This window comes from Neoarius graeffei, chromosome 1 (assembly GCF_027579695.1).
Source record: "Neoarius graeffei isolate fNeoGra1 chromosome 1, fNeoGra1.pri, whole genome shotgun sequence".
Lineage (NCBI taxonomy): Eukaryota > Metazoa > Chordata > Actinopteri > Siluriformes > Ariidae > Neoarius > Neoarius graeffei.
Window position 1 is genome coordinate 94,219,105 of NC_083569.1, and position 17,343 is coordinate 94,236,447.

Consider the following 17,343-nt stretch of genomic DNA (forward strand, 5'->3'; position numbering starts at 1 on the left):
GAATTCTTCGGTATTTTCCGTCCTGCCGATAAACACATCGATGAACACAGACACGGCACGCGCTTAATATGTGGTGGCTTTAGTTGATGGTGTGTCTGAATCTTCGCTTCATATATATATATATATATATATATATATATATATATATATATATATATATATATAAATTTTTTTTTTTTTTTTTCAACTAGCCAGCTGGGCTGGCTAGTGACAGGAATTACCCGCCAAATGACAAATTAAGTTGCCTCGGGCGACCGGACCACCGCGAATTTCGAGCCGTGCAGTAGCATATCAGGTATGATCTGATGTTTAGTACATTGCCATATAATATGATCCACAAAACAATAAGTCATGATTCTCTAAACTTGAATTCACTCCTGATCTGATGTTGTTCAGTTAAATGTTGGGTTTAACAGCCCTGAGTGGAGCAGAAGCGCGAGCATTACGGGTTTCTTCTTTAGTTAGCATTAGCCCCCGCTACCTTTCTAGCATAACCAGGTTTCGTGCTGCGCGTGTATTTCATTGCAGTGTCTCAAATTTTGCACATGGCAGTGCTTTTGTGGAGATTTCCTGATTAGGGATGGCGAAAACTAAAAAAAAATCTTGAGGGACCACCGAGCCTCATTAGCCGGTTAAAGTCGGTTAACGTATGAGTTTAAAATTCGAGAATTGGAATTATTAGAATCTATTCTAAATCTAACCGCGAGCATCCGCACATTCAGTCCCAGTCGCTGCCCTCCACTCACATTACCTTTTCTACAGCGCGAAACATTTAGTCAAATGCGGCACTGATGTCGAGGGGTTTGTATTGGAGCGGAGGACAAATGGCTGCAGCTTAGAGACAGTTTCAGTTGGCCATGATGGCGCTGAAAAAGTCAAGTGCTAGAAGAAGTACATAACATTCAGTGATGGGAATAACGGCGTTAAAATAAAGGCTGTTATAACGCCGGGTAATCTAATTAATTAGCTACAATCGTTGTAACGCCGTTACCAATATCAAGACGCCATTACTGCTGAGCTGATTAGCCGCTAAGCTAATATAGCAACTGTCTGATGCTAAGTAACGTCAGTGAGTAACCAGGTTTTAGTTCAGATCTTGTGTATTATTATTACGTTGACATTAATATTCACCAGACTAATCAACCATCGACTTCATTCATGCACCCTGTTCTTGTTTCTTTGATAGTCAAGACTTTCCTTGATGTTACGTACCTGGTTAACATCGTAGTAAAATGTAATCCAGCACTGAGACTTTTCTTTCGCCGAGTGGCAGCTGTCTTCAACTGGGGCGGGAGGGCGGGACATGACTGGGTGTTTCTGATTTGTCAGCTGTCGTCCTTACACCGCATGGCATGCCCCAAGCGTTTACAACACAGAATTCCAGGTTCTCCGCTCAAAAATCGGCAGCTTCAAAACGATTGTTTTGGTTTTTTTTAACCGACAAAAAAAAACTTAACCGGTTGACGTTGATTCGATCAACCATCGGTCAAACGGTCATCGGTTAACATCCCTATTCCTGATGAGCTTTTATTAACTGTCAATGTTCAGCTTAAGACTCGGGGATGAATTGCAGATTTCTCACTTGCTTTCTCTGGTAAGTAGTAGAGTGTATGCTGATTGTCTTTAAAAGCAACCTTTTCCTTTTCAATTCAGACCAGATCTAGGTTCATAAATCAGTGTAGCCATATTGAAGGCGGCTGCATAGATTTTTTTTTTCCCCCAGTTTGAATTGTCAAGTCAGTTTCTTTGTATAGCGCTTTTAACAATATTGTCGCAAAACAGCTTTGCAGAAAATTTAAAGGCTTTAAACACCTCAGCTAATTTTGCCCCTAATAAATTTGTTTATCCCTGATGAGCGAGCCTGTGGCGATGGTGGCTAGGAAAAACTCCCTCAGATGACACGAGGAAGAAACCTCGAGAGGACCCAGACTCAAAAGGGAACCCATCCTCATCTGGGTGATAAGCTGGCGCGATTTTATAAATAAAAAGCTTCTATAATGGTGTTCTATATAGTCAAAGTACAACTGTGTAACCAGGAAATGAATTATAGTAAAACACTCTGAGGTCCTGGGCCTGTCAGACGCTCTGTGGCAGTCTGATAAACCTTGACATTTTTAAGTATTTCATCCAACTAAAAACATCCATGCAAAAGTGGCACACATGGTTATATTCTGGACGCCCTCAGCAATAATATGAGAGTAAGTGAATGCAATGAAGTTTTTTATTTCAATTAAGTGCAAACACAACCTTACAAAAAACTATTTTCATAGTCTTAACCTTGTAAAAAAACACTAAATATATCTGCCCAAGACTTTTGAAGTTTAAACCTTGTAAACATCGGTGTTGGCTACATAAAAGTAACAGCATTCAGAAATTTTCTGTAATTTCAATACTAATTGTAGAAACTTCAGACTATCTGTTTTCTTCAAAGCCAGTTGGCCTTTCAAATGAATATTGATGAGGTAGGTGTAATTCACCTGTAATCCCCCCCCCCCCCCAGTCACTGTCAATAGAGGATGTGCAGTCACGTGACCCGTCCGTGTTTACTCCGCCATATTGGACAGCTTCAGGATTGTTTACCTTGCGCGAGCGTAATGGATCCAGGGAGTAATCCCCAAGAAAATTCAGAAAATACCCCATCTACATCGCGCGATAACTTGTTGTAGCTTTCCCTAGGTATGGGTGGAGCACAGAGGACGGCAGGACAGAGATCAGGTTCAACAAACAGTTTTATTGTTCCACTTTTCAGGGAACACAATAGGTTTAACGCAGACACTCGCGCGCACACACACACATCAGGTGTCTGGTTCGGGAGAGATCTCCTCTGCTCTCGCTCTCCCTCCCTAAATAGGGCGCGGTCCCTGGGAAGACACACAAACACAGGTTAATTGCTCTCAGGTGAAGTGAATCTGCCACTTACCTTCCCTGACTCCGCCCTCCTGTCACAGACCGGTGCTTGACCACGCCCCCGCTGCCACATACCCCCACCGCCCGACTCAGGCCGGGCAGCCGTCCGGCCCGCAGCCGACTCCCCCCCCCCCCCCCCTTGACGGGAGAGGAAGTCCGCCACGACCATCTGCGCCCCTGGCCTGTGGACCACCTTGAAATTAAAGGGTTGGAGCGCCAGATACCAACGGGTGATCCGCGCGTTGGCATCTTTCATGCGGTGGAGCCACTGGAGGGGCGCGTGGTCCGAACAGAGGGTGAAAGAGCGCCCCAGCAGGTAGTACCGGAGGGCGAGGACCGCCCATTTGATCGCCAGGCACTCCTTCTCAGTCGTGCTGTAGCGCCCCTCACGCACTGACAGCTTCCGGCTGATGTATAGGACCGGGCGATCCTCCCCCTCCACCTGCTGGGACAAAACGGCCCCCAGCCCTCTGTCCGACGCATCCGTCTGTAACATAAAAGGGAGAGAGAAGTCAGGGGAGTGTAAAAGTGGCCCCCCACACAGTGCAGCCTTTACCTCAGAGAAAGCCCGCTGGCACTGCTCCGTCCACTGGACCGGATCTGGCGCCCCCTTTTTAGTGAGGTCAGTCAGCGGGCTGGTGACGTCCGAATAATTAGGTATAAACCTACGATAGTAGCCAGCCAGCCCCAGGAACTGTCTCACCCCCTTTTTGGTCTTGGGCCTCGGGCAGGCCGCAATCGCTGCTGTCTTATTAATTTGGGGACGCACCTGCCCGTTGCCCAAGTGGAAGCCCAGATACCGTACTTCCACCCGCCCAATCGCACACTTCTTTGGGTTGGCCGTGAGTCCCGCCCGTCTCAGCGACCTAAGGACGGCCCTCAGGTGTTGCAGGTGCCGCTGCCAGTCGTTACTATAAACGATAATGTCGTCCAGGTAGGCGGCCGCATAGGTGGCGTGGGGCCGGAGGACCCGGTCCATCAGCCGCTGAAACGTAGCGGGCGCCCCAAACAGCCCAAACGGAAGTGTGACGAACTGGTGTAAGCCGAACGGTGTGGAAAAGGCCGTTTTCTCCCGGGATAATGGAGTCAAGGGGATCTGCCAATATCCCTTCGTTAAATCCAGTGTCGAGTAAAAGCGAGCCGTGCCTAGTCGATTGAGCAGCTCATCAATACGAGGCATTGGGTACGCGTCGAATTTAGACACCGCGTTGACTTTTCTATAGTCCACACAGAACCGGACCGAGCCGTCGGCCTTGGGAACCAAGACCACCGGGCTGCTCCAGTCGCTGTGGGACTCCTCGACGATGCCCATTTCGAGCATGGCCTGAAGTTCTTCCCGAACCACCTTTTTTTTGTGTTCGGGTAGTCTATAAGGGCGGCTACGCACTACCACCCCCGGGGGTGTCTCTATGTGGTGTTCTATGAGGTTAGTGCGACCGGGCAGGGGCGAGAACACATCCGAAAACTCGGCCTGCAACTGGGCGACCTCCGTGAGTTGGGTCGGGGAGAGGTGGTCTCCACAGGGGACCGGAGAGGTACGTGATGCCAAATTCCCTTTTTGAACCTCCGGCCCCAGCTCCGCCTTCTCCGGAACTACCGACACCAACGCCACGGGGACCTCCTCGTTCCAGAGTTTGAGCAGATTGAGGTGGTAAATCTGTAGCGCCCCACCCCTGTCTGTTCGCCTCACCTCATAGTCGACGTCCCCGACTCGCCGTGTGACCTCAAAGGGTCCTTGCCACTTGGCGATTAATTTGGAGCTCGACGTGGGCAAGAGTACGAGTACTTTATCTCCCGGTGTGAACTCTCTAAGGCGCGTACCCTTGTTGTACAGGCGGGCTTGCCGTTCCTGGGCCTGCCGCAAATTCTCCTGAGTTAGGTGGGTGAGCGTGTGGAGTTTTGCGCGCAGGTCCATAACGTACTGAATTTCATTCTTACTTTGTGAAGGTCCCTCCTCCCAATTTTCCCGCAGCACGTCCAGGATGCCGCGCGGCTTACGCCCATATAATAATTCGAACGGGGAGAACCCCGTGGAGGCTTGAGGGACCTCTCGCACTGAGAACAGCAAGGGTTCGAGCCACTTATCCCAATTACGTGCGTCCTCACTTACGAATTTTTTAATGATATTTTTGAGGGTGCGGTTGAACCGTTCTACTAAACCGTCCGTTTGTGGGTGATATACACTGGTGCGGATCGGCTTAATCCCCAATAACCCATACAGTTCGCGTAGTGTTCGTGACATAAACGTAGTGCCTTGATCAGTCAGAATCTCTTTCGGGATTCCAACTCGGGAGATGACGCGGAAGAGTGCCTCTGCAATACTGCGTGCTGAGATATTGCGCAGAGGCACTGCTTCCGGGTATCGCATTGCATAGTCCACTAGAACTAATATAAAGCGGTACCCTCGTGCTGACCGATCTAATGGCCCGACGAGATCCATCCCAATTCTTTCAAACGGGGTCTCGATTAACGGTAGAGGGCGCAATGGCGCTTTTGGAATGGCCGCTGGATTTACTAACTGGCATTCGCGGCATGCCGTACACCACCTACGGACATCGCCGCGAATCCCCGGCCAATAGAATCGGGCCATTATTCGGGCTAGTGTTTTATCCTGCCCTAAGTGTCCAGCCATGGGATTAAAGTGAGCCGCCTGGAATACCAATTCCCGGCGGCTCTTTGGAATCAAAAGCTGCGTGACTCGCTCTTTAGTTTGAGTGTCCTGCGTCACTCGGTATAACCTATCCTTCATAATCGCGAAGTAGGGGAAGGACGGGGTGGCGTTCGGCGGGAGCGTTTGACCATCGATTACTCTCACTTGGTCAAACGCATGCCGCAGAGTCTCGTCTCGCGACTGCTCTAATGGGAAATCCGCGAGGGATTCCCCAATAGAGAGAGGAGGAGCCGGTGGCTCCTCACCCTGACGCGGAGATGACGTAGACGGCTCCGCGACAGCTGCTCCCGCCAAGACGACACCGGGACCTCTCCCTGTCAACTGGCAGGACCCACTCTCTACTAGGCGCGTCATTAAACCCCGAAATCCTGGCCAATCAGTCCCCAAAATAAACGAGTGGGTAAGGCGAGGATTAACCGCCGCCTTCACTATAAATTTTTCCCTTCTGAAAATAATATGGACCGACACCAAAGGGTAGCTGTGAACATCCCCGTGCACACACAAAACCTTCACCCCTTGTGCTCCCCCCAATGCCTCGTTTTGAACCAGACTTTGGCGAATTGAGGTCTGATTACAACCAGAATCCACCAATGCCTGATATGTAGCCCCTTGGATACTCACCGGTATGCGATACGCTCCGGCCCGATCGAGGGCGGCCTCTGGCGCGTCGGGGATCCGAACCACCGCGCCCACTTCCATTGCTGTGCACTGCTGTTGAAGGTGGTCCGGTTCCCCGCAGCGCCAGCAAACCGGCCCGGGCTTCCCCTCTGCACCGGTGCTCTGGGGCTCACTCACCTGAGGTGGGGGAGAGACAGACACAGAAGGGAGAAACGGGAGGGCACCGCGGGTGCGGCGGGCCGGCAGGGGTGGTGCCGGCCCCCGCCTCCGCGGTGGGGGAATGGGGCGAGGACGGGACACAGAAGGAGGGGAGAGAGAGAGAGAAAGAGGAGAGAAGAGATGTCGACATCTGCTGTCCTGCCGCCGAGACAGCCGCCAGATGATCCTCCGCCAGCTCGACTGCCTGATCCAGCGACGCCGGGCGGTGGCACTGGACCCACTCCGCGGCTCCTGCTGGTAAGCGGGCGATGAACTGTTCCAGTACCACCTGATCGACGATTCCCTCGGCGTCGCGATCTTCGGCCCTCAGCCACCGCCAGCAGGCGTCCCGGAGCTGCTGGCCGAACGCGAACGGGCTGCTGACTTCCTCCATCCGCAGCGCGCGGAAGCGCTGGCGCTGCTGCTCCGGCGTGCGCCCCACGCGCTGAAGGACAGCCCGGCGAAGGTCGACGTAGGCCAGCCGGCGATCGGCGGGGAGCTGTAGTGCAGCCAGCTGCGCCTCTACCGTCAGGAGGGGGAGGAGGCGCGCCGCGCGCTGCTCCATCGGCCACCCCGAGGCTTCAGCGACCTGCTCGAATAACGTGAAGAAAGCCTCGGGGTCATCCTGCGGGCCCATCTTAGTTAAGGTGAGGGGAGACGGGCCCGCGGCCGGAGCGCTGGTGGGCCCCGCCGACGCGAGGAGACGCCGGAACGCCTTGCGATCTTCTTGCTGGGCCAGCACCAGGGCATCGAAGCGCCGCTCTTGTTCCTTTCGGAGTGTGACGAGCGCCTGGTGCTGGCTTTGCTGAGCCGTGGCGAGGGCGTGGACCAGGTCGGTGAACGGGGAGGATTCCATGGGGCTGCTGGGTTGGTGCTCCATTTCCCGGGTTTCGGCACCACTGTAGCTTTCCCTAGGTGTGGGTGGAGCACAGAGGACGGCAGGACAGAGATCAGGTTCAACAAACAGTTTTATTGTTCCACTTTTCAGGGAACACAATAGGTTTAACGCAGACACTCGCACACACACACATCAGGTGTCTGGTTCGGGAGAGATCTCCTCTGCTCTCGCTCTCCCTCCCTAAATAGGGCGCGGTCCCTGGGAAGACACACAAACAGGTTAATTGCTCTCAGGTGAAGTGAATCTGCCACTTACCTTCCCTGACTCCGCCCTCCTGTCACAGACCGGTGCTTGACCACGCCCCCGCTGCCACACTTGTCTAAGTTTGTTCAGCATCTTGAAGGTGACGTGAGGCAGCGTTACATGGAAAAGTGTTCCAGGTTGGGGAGTGCAGATCCGTACAACTTGCCGCAATCCTTGTTCAGGGTAATTCGGAGCTGCGGTGCCGGCGATTTGCCCGATCTGGCCTACCACGACATTTACAATTTTCTTGTTAATCGTGAATCGTGTTACACTGGCAAAGCCCTCAAAGCTTACAAGAGCCTGGAAGCTTATAAATATTTTGTTGCGGGATGGGTATCCCAACTATACCTCTGGAAGGTTCTGAAGAAGAATGTCTACTTGATAACCTCACGGGTAAGTGGCATTAAGACGTTTATCATAGACTATGCAGGACGTTTTATCGTAAGAATGTTCGAAATCTAAACTCAGTTCCAGATAATGACAGGGTTGTAAATATGTATGTTTTTGTCTGAAACAGGGATGCAAACGGCGCGCCTTTTGGTGGATGCCGCCTTTTTCACGGCTGAATCGCGCAGATCCGATTTTTTTTATTTTTATTTTTTTTTTTGGGGGGGGGGGGGGGGGGTTGGAGTGTCTGATTATAATGTCAAAGTAAATTCTGTATTAAAATTACTAAATAAGCAAATGCCATTACAGTCCATGAAACATACAGTAGGAAGTATAAGCATGAGAAGAAAACAGTAAATCAGAAAGCTGCGCACGTTTGCGCGAAAGCTGCGCAAAAGTGCGCAGCTTTCTGATTTACTGTTTTCTTCTCATGCTTATACTTCCTATGTTTCATGGACTGTAATGGTATTTGCTTATATACAGAATTTACTTTGATGAAATTATAATCAGACACTCCAACCCCCCCCCCCCAAAAAAAAATCGGATCTGCGTGATTCAGCCGTGAAAAAGGCAGCATCCGCCAACCATGGCGCGTCGTTTGCATCCCTGCTGAAAAAAAATGACATCACTGCAATCTTTATCTGTACAGAATTATTATTCAATATCAGATATAAATGTATAGGGGTCACAGATATGTCCAGCTTCTATATTCAAACAAATTAAAAAAAATTTTCTTGCACCTCTATGTGCCTAAAATAACATGCATATTCTTTTTCAGTACTTTACACAATCTGATAGGAAGAACTTTATAAACAAGTTATGCATTTGTATACATATTTTATTAAGAACATTAATATTACACGTCCATGTGAAAACCAGTTATATTTTTTTTATCACAACTTGGTGATAGGTGGTGCAGCGGACACCCATTTTGCGTGTCTCTCCTCGTCTGCGGGGAATCTGTAAAATGACAGGCCCTCCTTTTGGCCCTGTCTATTGGTACAACCAAATGCTGAACAAGATATAACCATTCTCGAAAGATCTACTACCACACACTTGATAATTAGAACGGGTTCGTCTAAGTTCTATGCACGGCCTTGCCATCCAAGATGGCAGATAAACAAATATCACGTGACCTCGTGACGTCACGTGCACGCTCTCTATAGTCCATTTGTCAAAGCCCCTGGCCCCTGTACCTCCCTGCCCCCTCCCACACCTCTCTGCTTGGAAAGTTACTGCAAAGAAAAGAAGCCCTAAAAGCCAGAGCTACATTTCATAATCTTATGCACGGACTATAATAAATCTAAAGTTAGCAATGAAGATAAACTATGACTATGCAGGGCATGTTGATTTAGGTAACTAATTACTGTAAATCAGTGAAACATAGTTTGGCAACAGAAAAATGTTTTCAAAACTTGACGAAAATAACACGGCACGTTTCGATCAACTAGTTTTCTCTTCAAAGAGCACCTCCTATCATAACCTACTAACCATCTAACATGCACTCACTTCTTCTTGCTCTATGATTTCCTGTGTTTTACTGTAGCTTGATTTGTTTTTCTCAATTGTAAGTTGCTTTGGATAAAAGCGTCTGCAAAATGTAATGTAGTTCTCCCTATACGCTAACCGAAAAAGCATGACAACACCTGCTAGTGAGACATCTTCCTTGCATTGGCCATTCCTCAACGTTTCTCAGTTGGTATGGAAACAAGTGAACATGTGCGCTTGTTTATACCGGTGAAAGGGGGCGTGTTCTCACCTCCCCTTGCTACACAATGAGCGAATGACGACACTGATGTTCCATGCGCTTAACATGTGAATAGCTGAAGGGTGTGTCGTTAAGAGGCTGTTGATGTATAAATTTTTTTTTTTGAGTACTAGAAGATTCAAGGTTTCTAGTGGTGTTACTTGAATGTTTCTAGCACAAAAACTCGCGGAGCTTCAGACGTGTGTTTGGAGCAGTCCAAAAAGTCCCCCCGGGGGGACCGCAGCCTCAGAGTGTTAACTTCAAACAGACTTCATATTTATCAACTGTTGGAGACTTGAGTACGACTGCAGTCCTAAAGTTCTCATGTCAGTTGTAGTCCTCAGCCATCATAGCAAAACTGTAAGTGTCCAGAGCATCTTGCAAGTGCCACTTTCGACTGTCCATGCGGGGCCGTCCTCCACAGGAGCGATGTGATGAGACTCCAACCAGAAGTAGGGCATCAGGATGGATCAGGCAGGTCCGAGGAGCCGAAGAGGTCAGCATCTCCAACTCAGGAGATCGAAATGTGAAAACACAAGTTGTTGGGTATGCCCGGTGTCACTGAATGGTTAAAAACAGTATACGTTTTGCATTGAGTGTAAGCAAGGACTCCGGCAAGGCTAATTATGACAGTCGGGAACCACCCGAGCTGATGATCACGTCATCAGCTTTTCTTTGGCTAATCGGACACGAGGTACGCCAGCACTCTTGCCAGAGCACTTGGGGGGGGTTTAGGTGCCTTACTCAAGGGCACTTCAGCCAGTCCTGCTGGTCCAGGGAATCGAACTAGTGACCTTTTGGTCCCAAAGCTACTTCTCTAACCATCAGGCCATAGCGGCCAACAACTATGACGGTATAACTAAAAGGGAGAGCCAGAAGGTAACACAGACATGAGGGAGCCCCAGGACATAAAGCAGCAGCCACGATACCGTCAACAAACTCGAGTGAATGTGTGATAGCGGGGGGGTGACAGCATCCATATATCCCAGTTTACCAAAACACTATGCCTGAAGACCCTCCAGATCTACACCTTTACCTAATTTAAAAAAAAAAAACTAGTAACAAAAGGCTATTTTTACATTATGTATGGGTGCAAACACAATCTTCTCAATTTGTAAATTTTTCTAGCGGGACAAAAAAAGCCACTTGCTTGAAATAGTGAGCTGAGCTATAAATTTCATTCACCTCTCACCATCTCAACACTTCTTCTTGTAGCCTTGATAACCAGTGGCCCACCCCCTCCAGGCGTTTCCATCGTACCGCAGAGCAGTCAGAGGCAGAGAGTACCACCTCCACCTGGAGAAGATGTGAGAGAGGTATGACCTGCTCTTTTATGCTTCACGAAAATGGTTTCATCGCTGCACCAGTGTGTTCTGGCTGTTCTGCTTGCATGACACTACAGCAGCTTGACATGAGCCAGTGCAGTGCATGATGGGATTTCATGAGCGTTCTGGGTCTTAACTTTTGGAAATGACATGAAAGTCGCAGGTCTTAATGTAAAAATAACTACTTTGTTCTTTGCTGATCCAGATATTTTATCTCTTGTATGTTGCGTGATCAGTCGTGGCAGAGTGATGATGTGGGAGTCGGGCCGAAGATCCCTCAGGCTCTGGAGAAGATCCTACAGCTGAAGGAGATCCGACAGGAGCAGCTCACCGCCGCTCCTACAGGTGAGAACGCAGTGAACGCCCTTGAGCCGAGCAAACTGCTCCAGGAAACGGAAGGGTTAACACTGTGTGTGTGTGTGTGTGTGTGTGTGTGTGTGTGTTCTCAGAAGAGGAAGACGACGACACGGCCGATGTGGACATGAACAGCTCTCGTCCGTACTCGGATGATGAAGAAGAAAGCGCACTCTCTAAAAAGGAGGTGAGTTTTACCAGCAGTCTTTCGTTTCATTTTCTGTGGTCAGTAGAAAGGTTTATTGTACAGTTAGGTCCATATATATTTGGACACTGACACAAATTGTTTTTTTACCTGTTTACTGAAACCTATTCAAGTTATAGTTATATAATGGACATAAAGTCCAGACTTTCAGCTTTCATTTGAGGATATCCACATTAAAATTGGATGAAGGGTTTAGGAGTTTCAGATCCTTAACATGTGCCACCCTGTTTTTAAAGGGACCAAAAGTAATTGGACAATTGACTCAAAGGCTATTTCATGGGCACGTGTGGGTAATTCCTTCGTTATGTCATTCTCAATTAAGCAGATAAAAGGCCTGGAGTTGATTTGAGGTGTGGTGCTTGCATTTGGAAGATTTTGCTTTGAAGAAAACATGCGGTCAAAGGTGCTGTCCATGCAGGTGAAACAAGCCATCCTTAAGCTGCAAAAACAGAAAAAACCCATCCAAGAAATTGCTACAATATTAGGAGTGGCAAACTCTACAGTTTGGTACATCCTGAGAAAGAAAGAAAGCACTGGTGAACTCATCAATGCAAAAAGACCTGGATGCCCACAGAAGACAACAGTGGTGGATGATCGCAGAATAATTTCCATGGTGAAGAGAAACCCCTTCACAACAGCCAACCAAGTGAACAACACTCTCCAGGAGGTAGGCGTATCAATATCCAAATCTACCACAAAGAGAAGACTGCATGAAAGTAAATACAGAGGGTTCACTGCACGGTGCAAGCCACTCATAAGCCTCAAGAATAAAAAGGCTAGATTGGACTTTGCTAAAAAACATCTAAAAAAGCCAGCACAGTTCTAGAAGAACATTCTTTGGACAGATGAAACCAAGATCAACTTCTACCAGAATGATGGAAAGAAAAAAGTATGGCGAAGGCGTGGTACAGCTCATGATCCAAAGCATACCACATCATCTGTAAAACATGGCGGAGGCAGTGTGATGGCTTGGGCATGCATGGCGGCCAGTGGCACTGGGTCGCTAGTGCTTATTGATGATGTGACACAGGACAGAAGCAGCCGGATGAATTCTGAGGTATTCAGAGACATACTGTGTGCTCAAATTCAGCCAAACTGATTGGTCGGCGTTTCATAATACAGATGGACAATGGCCCAAAACATAAAGCCAAAGCAACCCAGGAGTTTATTAAAGCAAAGAAGTGGAATATTCTTGAATGGCCAAGTCAGTCACCTGATCTCAACCCAATTGAGCATGCATTTCACTTGTTAAAGACTAAACTTCAGACAGAAAGGCCCACAAACAAACAGCAACTGAAAACCGCTGCAGTAAAGGCCTGGCAGAGCATTAAAAAGGAGGAAACACAGCGTCTGTTGATGTCCATGAGTTCAAGACTTCAGGCAGTCATTGCCAACAAAGGGTTTTCAACCAAGTATTCGGAATAAACATTTTATTTACAATTATTTAATTTGTCCAATTACTTTTGAGCCCCTGAAATAAATGGATTGTGTTTAAAAAATGCTTTAGTTCCTCACATTTGTATGCAATCATTTTGTTCAACCCACTGAATTAAAGCTGAAAGTCTGAACTTCAACTGCATCTGAATTTTGTTCACAATTCATTGTGGTAATGTACAGAACCAAAATTAGAAAAATGTTGTCTCTGTCCAAATATTTATGGACTTAACTGTATGTGTTCATAGCTAATTGACGTGTGCTGCTAATTGATCATTAAAGTCATGATACAAGTTTGTTTAAAAAGTGAGAGGAAGATAAAACCTTTTTTTTTTTTTTGGAAAATATAACACAGATTTATTCTTTACTTCTCCAATCAGTTCCTCTTCCTTTTAATGTTCGAAGTAAGTTTACAAGTCTGTTTGTGGCAATAATTCAATCAGCTGGCTTACATTTCTTTTAGCAGCCATTCGTTTAACTTAATTAACTACAGGATGAGCGATGCGGAGATGATTCCCCCCCCCCAAAAAAAAAAAAACACCTCCCAGCATCCCCACGCCTTTTACTGCTATTAATGACTTTTAGTTCAGCAAAATGCAACACTTTCTTCATTGATAGTGACCATTAAAACTTGAATGTGACCTCCAGAAAAGCCGCAGACGCAGGAACCGGAAGAAGAAGAAGAGGAGGAGTCAGGAGAAGAATGATCAAGTGGAGGCGAGAAAGAACGAGGCTGAGAAGGACAAAGAGAAAGATCACGAAGTGGAGATCTAGTACGTCACCGAGGAGCCGGAGATCTACGACCCCAACTACATTTTCTTCAAGAGGATCTTCGAAGCGTTTAAGGTGAGCGTTTACATCCTGCCAAGTCGAGAGTGCAAACTAACGCTGAAAACCAAGAGTCGGGTGTTACGCGCTTCTCACGTTTCAGCACAGAAGCGCTCTGATTGCTAAGACATATTATTGTCAGGTTTTTATGGGTTTCTGTGGTGTCCCCCAGTTGACCGAGGTGAAGAAAGAGAAGGAGAAAGAGCCGGAGAAGACTGAGAGGCAGGAAATCACCTCGTATAAGAAGAAATTTTTAGAGGAAAAGAAAGACAGCGACGACAGTGACGAGGTGACGTGTCCCTGGAACGTTTGGGTCTGTTCTGTTCTATTTTGTGTGTTCTGTATTGAACTAGATCTCCCCTTCTTCCTGTTCTCACAGGAAACCAAACAGGATGTGCCGAAACTCCTCCAAGAAGAAGCTGAGGAGGATGAACAGGTTGACTGTAGCGGAGCTCAAACAGGTTTCTCACACAAAGATGTATATGTAGAAATATAAAGCCTGAGTTTTCCGTTATCTATATATACACGATGTGTAATCTTTGATCACCGTTTCCTCTCGTTTGCTAGCTGGTGGCTCGTCCAGATGTGGTGGAGATGCATGACGTGACTGCGCAGGAGCCCAAGCTGCTGGTGCACCTGAAGGCCACGAGGAACACCATACCCGTACCACGCCACTGGTGCTTGCAGGGGAAGAGGGGTATCGAGAAACCACCCTTCGAGCTGCCCGAGTTCATCAAACGCACCGGGATCCAGGAGATGAGAGAAGCCCTGCAGGAGAAGGTGAACCACTCGGTTACTTGTGTGCATTTACTATACAGTGGGGCAAAAAAGTATTTAGTCAGCCACCAATTGTGCAAGTTCTCCCACTTAAGATGAGAGAGGCCTGTAATTTTCACCTTAGGTACACTTCAACTATGAGAGAGAGAATGGGGGGAAAGAATCCAGGAAATCACATTGTAGGATTTTTAATGAATTAATTGGTAAATTCCTCGGTAAAATAAGTATTTGGTCGCCTACAAACAAGCAAGATTTCTGGCTCTCACAGACCTGTAACTTCTTCTTTAAGAGGCTCCTCTGTCCTCCACTCGTTACCTGTATTAATGGCACCTGTTTGAACTTATCAGTATAAAAGACACCTGTCCACAACCTCAAACAGTCACACTCCAAACTCCACTATGGCCAAGACCAAAGAGCTGTCAAAGGACACCAGAAACAAAATTGTAGACCTGCACCAGGCTGGGAAGACTGAATCTGCAATAGGTAAGCAGCTTGGTGTGAAGAAATCAACTGTGGGAGCAATTATTAGAAAACGGAAGACATACAAGACCACTGATAATCTCCCTCGATCTGGGGCTCCACGCAAGATCTCACCCTGTGGGGTCAAAATGATCACAAGAACGGTGAGCAAAAATCCCAGAACCACAAGGGGGGACCTAGTGAATGACCTGCAGAGAGCTGGGACCAAAGTAACAAAGGCTACCATCAGTAACACACTACGCCGCCAGGGACTCAAATCCTGCAGTGCCAGACGTGTCCCCCTGCTTAAGCCAGTACATGTCCAGGCCCGTCTGAAGTTTGCTAGAGAGCATTTGGATGATCCAGAAGAGGATTGGGAGAATGTCATATGGTCAGATGAAACCAAAATAGAACTTTTTGGTAAAAACTCAACTTGTCGTGTTTGGAGGAGAAAGAATGCTGAGTTGCATCCAAAGAACACCATACCTACTGTGAAGCATGGGGGTGGAAACATCATGCTTTGGAGCTGTTTTTCTGCAAAGGGACCAGGGCGACTGATCCGTGTAAAGGAAAGAATGAATGGGGCCATGTATCGTGAGATTTTGAGTGAAAACCTCCTTCCATCAGCAAGGGCATTGAAGATGAAACGTGGCTGGGTCTTTCAGCATGACAATGATCCCAAACACACCACCCGGGCAACAAAGGAGTGGCTTCATAAGAAGCATTTCAAGGTCCTGGAGTGGCCTAGCCAGTCTCCAGATCTCAACCCCATAGAAAATCTTTGGAGGGAGTTGAAAGTCCGTGTTGCCCAGCGACAGCCCCAAAACATCACTGCTCTAGAGGAGATCTGCATGGAGGAATGGGCCAAAATACCAGCAACAGTGTGAAAACCTTGTGAAGACTTACAGAAAACGTTTGACCTCTGTCATTGCCAACAAAGGGTATATAACAAAGTATTGAGATGAACTTTTGTTATTGACCAAATACTTATTTTCCACCATAATTTGCAAATAAATTCTTTAAAAATCAGGCAATGTGATTTTCTGGATTTTTTTTTTTCCCCCTCATTTTGTCTCTCATAGTTGAAGTGCACCTATGATGAAAATTACAGGCCGCTCTCATCTTTTTAAGTGGGAGAACTTGCACAATTGGTGACTGACTGACTAAATACTTTTTTGCCCCACTGTATATTCACAATCATCTTTGGATTGTGTAGCTTCTGGTCTTGATAAACTATGGGTAAATGTTTTATTTGACCAGTGACCTCAGATGTAGATGATGTTCTCTATTAATGTGTGACTCATGAACAGCTTTGAGAACAATTATGTCCACCTCGTCCAGTTATACCCAGGATAAAAGCATTGCTGTGGATAATAATGTCCCAAACCCTTTTCCCCCTCTTTAGTTGCGTGTTTAATGTGGACCCGCTCAGTTATTCGCTTTGAGCAGTGAAAAAAAAAAAACTCGAGTGGAAGTGTTATGCCGGTCTCGATGTTATGTGAATAAGAAGTTGCGTTAAAGATGTTGATTCGCAAGAATTTTCCCGGTTATATTCTTAAAAATCCGCGGCGGTTCAGTGGTAGAGCGTTTGCCCCCTGAGCAGGAGGTCGCAGGTTCAGGCCCCGGCTGCGACGTACCAAATTTCCTTGTAAAATGCCTGTCCTGTGCGTGAATGATTCTTGAGTATAAATATAAAGCAATTCTGCAATTGCTACTAAAAAAAAAAAAGTCATCTTTTTATTGCTGTTTCTGTGAAACTGAAGGATCAGTTGAAACAAATAGTTTTCAATTCTACATTTTGATGTTTTATTTTTTAACCTATATATCCTGCTAAAAGGCTGAAGAGTAAATAGTCATGCGTGTGTGTGTAAAAAGCTCGTGGTAAGTATTCAATGAACGGAAAGACGTGCTTTTGTGTCTCAAATAGTAAACCACACCCTCTACAGTAAATGAGGAGGACGGGTGGTTTAATTGCCTTCTAAATGCAATGGCAAATCAGTACTGCAGGACAGACTCCTGTTTTATAATTCATGTTTGCAGGATTGCTCGTCATTGTTATCGGCAAAACAGTGTGTTTGTGTCCTAAACTCCTATATAAAAAGACGTATTACATAGTAGTACTGGACATACAGTATGATATTGATTGATGTGTCATGTTTTCAGGGCTTGTCTTGTTCTGTTGCAGAAATAAATGTTCTTAAAAATAACTAAAAAAAAATTTTTTTTAAACATGTACTTTTGTCTAGATAACTCAATTCTACCGCTAGAAAACGTATCAGTATTGCCTTGAAC

At 46.9% G+C, this 17,343-nt stretch overlaps 1 pseudogene; it reads left to right on the forward strand.

The window, feature by feature from the left end:
* The window catches only part of LOC132885507 (splicing factor 3B subunit 2-like), a 92,136-nt pseudogene that overhangs the window by 19,099 nt on the left and 55,694 nt on the right, over positions 1-17,343 (forward strand).